This window comes from Rattus rattus, chromosome 2, assembly GCF_011064425.1.
Source record: "Rattus rattus isolate New Zealand chromosome 2, Rrattus_CSIRO_v1, whole genome shotgun sequence".
Taxonomy (NCBI): Eukaryota; Metazoa; Chordata; class Mammalia; order Rodentia; family Muridae; genus Rattus; species Rattus rattus.
In genome coordinates this window covers 73,479,616-73,488,403 of record NC_046155.1, presented here as the reverse complement: position 1 = coordinate 73,488,403, position 8,788 = coordinate 73,479,616, and the positions used below count along the sequence as shown (strand labels likewise).

The 8,788-nt window shown below is 42.2% G+C and overlaps 1 pseudogene; it reads left to right on the top strand.

Moving 5' to 3' along the window:
* Positions 1–7,659: 7,659 nt before the first annotated feature.
* On the top strand, positions 7,660–8,522 carry LOC116893885 (annotated as a pseudogene).
* The last annotated feature ends 266 nt before the right edge of the window (positions 8,523–8,788 follow it).

The following is an 8,788-nucleotide window of genomic DNA, read 5'->3' as shown; positions in this document are numbered from 1 at the left end:
ATGCCAGGGCGTTGAGGTGGGAGTGGGTGGGTGAGAGTGGGAGCATCCTCACAGAAGCAGGGGGAGGGTATGGGAAAGGAGCGGGGGAAGGGGATAACATTTGAAATGTAAATACATAAAATATCCAAGAAAAATAAAATTTAAAAAAGTAGATCAGGCTTTTCAAGGCCAGCCTGAGCTACCTAAGACCTTTTCTCAAAAAGAAGGTTCGAAAGGGACCAAAGAGATGGCTCAGTGTCCTGCTCTTCCAGAGGACCTGGGTTCAATCCCCAGCACCTGCACGGCAACTCACAACCGTCTGTAAACTCATTTCCAAGGAATCTCATACATTGCACATAAGATTAAATTAATTTTTTAAAGAAGGGTTGGGGTGAGAGACTAGGCTAAAGTCAAGGTGTTAACGGAACTCTTCTGCTTTGGTTGGTTTTGCCTCATTCTGATTTCTGGATGTAGCCTACATGATTAGACTCTGCACCTTTCTCCGCCTGCACAGGCGACTTTTTCGGCCTATTCTTTCATCTCTTTCTGACTAATCTACCTTTTCACTTATTCTTTGTGATTACTTTGGTGATTTCAAGATTTTTAACACATGCAAAAAGCCCCACCTCCCATATTAAAACAGTCTCGTTCTGGGGATCTTCGATGCTATTCAATGTACATAATTTAATGACTTTTTAAAATACTATAATATATTAATTTATCCCAGTCTTCCTTCACTTTAGGTACATGACCCTAATTCTGTCTTTACCAATTCTTGTTCTCTTACTAAGTTTTGTTCTACATATGCATGCTCCTTCACAGTGCGAGCATATTCAAGTCACCTTTTACATTCTCCTTCATCACTTAAGTGGGCTTAAGGTGACCACTGCCCCTACATCCACCACAACCCTTGTCTTCCATGATGAACTCTACCCTCAAATTGGACAGAATCCCCTCTTCCTTTTGTTGCATTTATTGGATATTTTGTCCCAGGAACAACAATTTAAAAAGTAACTACAATACCAACCTACATACAGAGTTGTCGCTGAGAACAAAAATAATTCAGTTTTCTGTGGTAGAGAAGCAGCCCGCCACCAACTTAGGCACATAGCTTGTTTTGTTTTGTTTTTTTCCAAAGATTTCTTTTTATTTCATGTGTATGAGTGTAAGCTTTCATGTATGTACACCACATGTGTGGCTGATGCCCCTAGAGGTCAGACAAGGATGTGGGAGTCCCTAAAACTGGAGTTAAGAGTGGTGGTAAGCTGCACGTGACCGCTGAGAACCAACCCGGAAGCCTCTGCAAGAGCAAGTGTGCTCTTGGCCGTCTCCCTCCCATGTCCCCAGTCGCCTAGTGTTATCTCTGCACTCGGTCTCACTGAAGGAGAGCAAAGCCTGGTGGCCAAGAGAGAGTTCTGGGGTAGCTTGTAGATCTGCTTAGCTGCATACTGAAGCCCTACATGAATTTATAGGTACAGTGGGAAATTGGCGGCTGCTTCTCCATGAACCTAGGAAGGAAAGAAAATCTACACAAGTGAAACAAAAGGATCAGAAAAGAAATAAAACAAGTGTGTGTGTGTGTGTGTGAGAGAGAGAGAGAGAGAGACAGAGACAGAGAGACAGAGAGATAGAGACAAAGAGAAAAAAAAGAGAGAAAAGCCAAGCTCAGCCTCAGCCACACAGTTCCCTGGCAGGGATGGGGAGTCAAAATAAAAGCCAAAAGATAAGTCAAATGAAACTCAGGCAATCCTATACCCAGAACAAGCCCAGAACCCTTATAAGCCTTAAATCCAGGTTTGACACAACAGTAATTGCCCTAGCAGAAAATTCAACAGCAGAGAGAATCTCATTTTGTCACACTATATGACTCAGAGGACAGTAGCCAGAAGCAATCTGAAGGGGGAGAATCTATTTTTAAAAACCGCTACCTGGGGACCTGAAACCAGGGAGCATCCACAGAGCCTCAACTTAACCTATTAGTGCCCCAAGATAGAGGGAGGTCCAGATAAGCAGCTGTGGAGAGCAGGCGAGCATGTCACCGACAAACCGAAGGATTCGGGTATGCTGTTCTCTGGCTGGGAAAATCATGGAGAAATTATGTGGATATGAGACCCCTGGGTGGATCAAATTCTAGAGTCACCCACCTGATGCTACTGTTAATACTTAAGAATACTGAAGTTCCAACGGGTGTTTGTGATACCCACGGCTGGATCCCTCCGCCCTCCAGCAAGGTGATTAGTATTCGAGAGGTCTTGAAAGGATGAAGGCAGGGCCTCTAGCTGTCCCAGTCTCAGTGCTGTGGCTGCTGCTCACACCCCCACTGCACTTAAGAGACGCCCTTCAACGAAAACTCTAGTCATCCCAGCAGTGTGATGTGAAGATTCAGGACAGAGGGAGAAAACCTGCCCAGCCCACAGAATGTAAAACGTGACCAGCAGACACCCGCTACACAAAAAGGGAAAACAGCAGACACTTAATCATTAGCCATTCAGCAGCATCATAAACCGCAGGAAAGGCCAGAGTCTCAGTTCAACTTACCTCCCTACTCTGTACACAGACAGTCTTTTTTTTTTTTTTTCCTGAACTTATTTTTTTAGAGGTTTAAAATTTTGGGTATGTGTATGAGTAAGTGCACATGAATGGCTGCGCCTGCAGAGGCCAGAAGCATGAGCTACCCCCGAAGCTGGAGGCAGTTGTGAGTTGCCCAACAATGTGGGTGCTAATACCGAAACTCAGGTCCTCTGCAAGAGCATTATGTGCTCTTAATCACTTAACCTGGTCTCCAATATTGGAGGACCTGGAAAGAGGCCACTCTAATGCCTCATCCTCCCAGGAAGAGCCTTTTGTTCCCCCACCTAAGCCCTCCTTGTCACTTAGCCTCCCTGAGTTGGTGGACTGTAGCATAACTATCCTCTACAGCTAATATCCACTTATCGGTGAGTGCACAGCATGTTTCTTTCTACAACGTATCATAGCCAACATGTCAGCAATACGAAAGTCTTGGGATAGCCCAGCTGGTAGAGCACTTGCCTGACTGAGGCCACAAGTTCAGTCTCTAGCACAACAGAAGTTGGTTATGGCCATGCGCACCTCTAATTGCAGTACTTGGGAGGCGAAGAAGGACAGAAGATAAGATGTTGACGCTCTTTAGTAAGTACAAGGACCTTCAGGGCTACGTGAGAACCTGTCTCAGAAGACAAGCATACAAAGTAAATATTTAAAGCTGTAATGAAAGACATTAACTGACCCATAAAGGCAGAGGAACATCAGACCCCATCAGCAATCCTCAAGTCCAGGGGAGCACAGAATGGAATATTTCAGTTCCAATAGAAAATAATTGCCCATCAAGATTTCGGTAGCTAACAAAACTACCTTTTAAACTTGGCAGGCATTTCAAGTCAAGCACAGGCTAATAATACACTACATAACCATCAAATCAGCGCTCAGAGACACTTAGTGCTATACAGAGGAGGGGGAAAGTCTCAGTCACAACATCAGAAAAAATAATGAATTTCGTGCGATGAATAGCTGAACAAAGAAAAACCAAGATGGAGCGCGTCATGAACTACACAGTAATCCAGAGAACCTCGGACATCGATAGGGAAAAACGGAATCCAACAGATGAAGCAATGGACAAAATTACAGTAGTTAGTATGTATCTCTCACGCTAGTACCCTTAAGCATAAATGACCCTACCTTGCCAATAAAGAGATGCAGAGTGCCTAACCGGATTTAAAAAACCATAGCCAACTTCCCACTGTCTGGAAGAAACGCAGCTTAGCGATGAAGACGCTAACAGACTGAGAGTCAGAGGAAGGAAATCAATCCATCAAGCAAGGGGAACAGAAAGCGTGCTGGCAGAGCCGTTCTAACATCCGATGAAGTAATGTCAATATTAAAAGACATAAAGAAGGTTTTACATAGTAGCAAAGGAGAAAATGCTTAAAGAAGGCACTAAACAATTGTGTATATGTAAAAAACAACCCATTTTTCCTTCCCACTCCCTGTTCCCAGAATGACAACTCTGAGACCATTTATTAATAAATGCCTTGGACACAAGCTTTGACCCATTCCCTGACTAGCTCGTAATTTTTTTTTTAACACATTCAAACTATTCTATGTCTTCCACATGGTTAGTTACCTCTCTCCTTCAGTCCTGACCTGCTTCTTCCTTTGTGTCTTGCAAGCATCTTGCTTGAATCTCCTGCACCTCTATTTTCCAGAATTCTCTCTCTTCCTGCCAGTGTCCTACCTCCTATTTCTTGCCTCAACTCATTGGCCATCAGCTTTTTTATTGACAGGTGATGCTTATAAGAGATGATGGGTGAATAGATAGATAGATAGATAGATAGATAGATAGATAGGTAGATAGATAGATAGAGAGATAGAGAGATGGATATGGATGCATGGGTTCTGATATTAAGTGGTCCTAGTATCCTAGATAGGTAACACAAATTAAAAATAAAGAGACCTCAGTTAAATACATAATAGATCAAATATTATGATCTTAACCAGTATCTTCAGGATATTCCATTCAACAAAAACAATACACATTTTTTAGCAGTGTTTGAAACATTAAATAGACCATAAAATAGACCACCCTCCACATCATAAATAAAGTCTTATCAAGTACACAAAAATCAAAATAATATCTCTTATTAGATAATAGTGTAATCAAACTAGAAATTGATAGCAAGAAAAACTATAGAAACTACACAAATGCATGAAAAGCTGAATAACACACTTTGGAAGGAGCACTGAGGAAGTTAGAGAGGAAATAAAAGTCTGCAAAAGCAAGCGAGAATGAAAGCACAACGTACCAGAGCCCTTGGGATATGGCTAAGGCAGTTCCGAGAAGGCACACATAGCTGTGAGTGTGTGATGCTATTCCTGGTCATCGACTTGGCTACATCCAGCGTGAACTCCCAGCCTCGTGGGACTGAGCAACTACTAGACTCTTGGGCTTCCCATTCATAGCTGCCCATCATTGGGTTAGTTTGACTGCAGACTAAGTCATCACAATAAATTCCCTTGATATATAGAGACCTTCCATAAGTCCCATGGCTCTAGAGAACCCTGACTAATACAGAGTGCTTACATCAAAAAGAGAAATCAATGGGGCAACTCGGGATTTTAGAAAAACAAGAACAAACCCAAAGCAACAGGGAGAAATAATGAAGAATAGAATTTAATGAAAGTAGGAATAAAACGATAATTCATAAAGCTCATCAGACGAAGAGAACAAGTCTTTGGAAAAGAATGACAAACTAAAATAGTTAAAAGAGAAAAGATACAAATCCATTAAATTAGAGATGAAAGGAGGGAGGTTGCTATAGGTGCCAATGAAATGGAGAGAATCATTAGAAAGTATTTTGAAAACATTTTAAAAAACTAGAAGAGATGGTTGAATTTCTAGTCATATATAACTGAAATTAAATCAAGAAGATATAAACAGCTTAAAGACATCCATAACCATCAGTAAGACTGCAGTAGTAGAAAACAAAAACTTTCCAACAAAGAAAAGGTCAGAACCAGATGGAGTCTTTACAGAGGAACCAGTATCATTGGACCTCAAATTTTCAAAAAATGGGTAAGGAAGAAACACTACCAAAAGCAACCTGTGAAGCTAGCTTTACTCTGATACTAAAACCAAATAATACAACAAAGAATGAATTTATAGGCCAATTTCCCTGGTGAACATAGATGTTAAAAGTCTTGATTTGTTGGTTTTAAGTAAAACTTTTGCAAATTGAGTTCAAGAATACATTCAGGCCAGGCATGGTGATGCACACCTTTAATCCCAGCATGCAGGAGGCAGAGGCAGGCAGATGTCTGAGTCGGAGCTAGCTTGATCTACAGAGTGAGTTCCAGGACAGCCAGGGCTACACAGAGAAGGCCTGTCTTGAAAACTCAGGAGGAAAAAAAAAAAATCGGATCATACAAAGGCGTAGAGAAATAGCTCTGCAGTTAAGGGCATGTGCTGCACTTGGGGGGACCTGAGTTTTGGTTCTCAGCATCTACACAGTGGCTCACAGCCGTCTGATATTCCAGGTTTAGGGGATCTGATGAATTCTGTCGTCACTGCACATACATGCAGGCAAAATACCCATACACATTTAAAAAAAAACTTAAAAAAAGAAAGACACACCATGACCAAATTAATTTTATTCCAAGAATGCAAAATTGGTTCAACATATGCAAATAAGTAAGTGTTATTTTGTACATAAGGAGGAAAGAAATCACATGACCATCCAAATTGATGCAGAACAAGTCTTTAACAAACTTCACCATTTTTGTTTTCTTGATAATAACCTTGAGTGAAGCAAGATCACTTAGTGGGTACAGGAGCCTGGCACAAAGCCTGATAACCTGAGTTTGATTCCCCAGGACAACAAATAAAATAAAATAAAATGTAATGATAAATTGTTAAAAGTCCTTAAGAAGCCAGAAATAAAAGGAACAAACCCCAGCATAATAAAGACATTATATGAGATGTATAGACCATTACACTAAATGCAGCATTTACTCTAATGGAATGAAACAAGGGCTTTCCCTCCACTCTTACCCAACATAGTGCTCAAAGTCTTAGCTGACAAAAGAAATAAATACAAATAGGAAAAGAAAACACCCAGAAATTATCTCTATTTGAAGATGACATGATCCTATACTTAAAAGCTCCCAGAGACTCCACCAGAAAACTCCTAGATCTGATAAACTCTTTCCACAAAGTAGCAGGATACAAAAATTAGTATCTTTCCTGTATACTAATAACAAACTTGTTGAGAAGGAAACCAAAAGGAAAAATTCCATTCCCAATAGCTTAAAAAAAAAATACCTAGACTAAAGCTCACCGAGTAAGTGAATGACCACAGCAATAAAAACCTTTAAGACCCCAAAGAAAGGAAAGAAAGGAATACTGGAGGATGGAAAGATGTCCTGTGCACCTGGATTGGCAAAAGCAATCTTGTAACTGAGAGCATTCTACAAATTCAGCACAAAACCCACCAAAATTCCAATGACATGTTTTACAGAACTAGGGGGAAAAATATCTAAAATCCATATAGATTCACAAAAGACCCCCAGAAAGCCAAAGCAACCTGTGACAAAAAGAACAATATCCAATCTCATATTATACTACAAACCTTGTTGTTGTTGTTGTTGTTGTTGTTGTTGTTGTTGTTGTTGTTTTAAAGCAGCTGGGTGCAGTGGGAACAGGGATCAGGTAGAACCTGGAGGATCTCTATTGAGTTCAAGGCCAACCTGGTCTGTACAGTGAGAGCTACATAGAAGGACTCTGTCTCTGATTCAAAATAACAACAACAACAACAACAACAACAACAACAACAACAAAATACATAGAACCAGCACAAAAACAGGCAGGTAGACTAGTGAAATATAATACAGACCCAGAAAGACTCTTACACTGTTCCTGCTACTAATTTTGACAAATGCATTGAAGGAAAGAAAGCTTCCTTAACAAATCATGCCAAGAAAAACTGTATTCTCTATGTAGAATAATAAAACTGCCCTCTCTCTCTCTCTCTCTCTCTCACACACACACACACACACACACACACACACACACACACACACACACACACACCCCAAATCAGTTCAAAATGGATCAAAGATCCTACCATAAGATATGAACCCCTTTCTTCTTCTTCAGGAAAACACCAAATGGCGGATGACGCCGGTGGGAGGGCCCGGAGGACCCGGGGGCCCAGGGTTAGGAGGCTGCGGGCAGCTTCCCTGGAGGATTCGGCAGTGGCCTTAGGGGCTGTGGCCGTGACCGTGGCCATGGTCGAGGCTGCGGGGCTCATGGAGGTAAAGCTGAAGACAAGGAGTGGATCCCCGTCACCAAGCTGGGCCGCCTGGTTAAGGACATGAAGATCAAGTCCTTGGAGAAGATCTACCTGTTCTCCCTGCCCATTAAGGAGTCTGAGATTATTGACTCTTTCCTGGGTGCATCTCTAAAGGATGAGGTTCTGAAAATCATGCCAGTGCAGAAGCAGACTGGGGCTGGCCAGCGGACCAGGTTCAAGGCTTTTGTTGCTATTGGGGACTACAGTGGCCACGTTGGTCTTGGTGTTAAGAGCTCCAAGGAGGTAGCCACTGCCATCCGAGGGGCCATCATCCTGGCCAAACTTTCGATCATCCCAGTGCAGAGAGGCTACTGGGGGAACAAGATTGGCAAACCCCACACTGTGCTATGCAAGGTGACAGACGGCTGTGGCTGTGTTGGTGCGTCTCATCCCCGCCCCCAGAGGCACTGGCATTGTCTCTGCTCCTGTGCCCAAGAAGCTACTGATGATGGCCGGTATAGATGACTGCTACACTTCAGCTGCACTGCCACCCTGGGCAACTTTGCCAAGGCCACCTTTGATGCCATCTCCAAGACCTACAGCTACCTGACCCCTGACCTCTGGAAAGAGACTGTGTTCACCAAGTCTCCTTATCAGGAATTCACTGACCATCTTGTGAAAACCCACACCAGAGTCTCTGTTCAGAGGACCCAGGCTCCAGCTGTGGCTACCACATAAGGGTTTTTATACAAGAAAAATAAATGAATTAAGTCTGTTTTTAAAAAAGGATTTGAACCCCTGAAAATACTGGAGAAAAAGACTTTGATCTACATGCATAGATAAAGACTTTTTGAACATGATTCCAACAGGGTCTAGAGAGATAGCTCTGAGTCAGTGTTAGATGCAAGCTGTCAGTTCAGCTACTCTTTCTGTCCCCTGAGGATTCTCGTTCTTTCTTCTTTCTTGTCATGCTTTAGCATCTCTCCTTACACAGCCATGTTGGT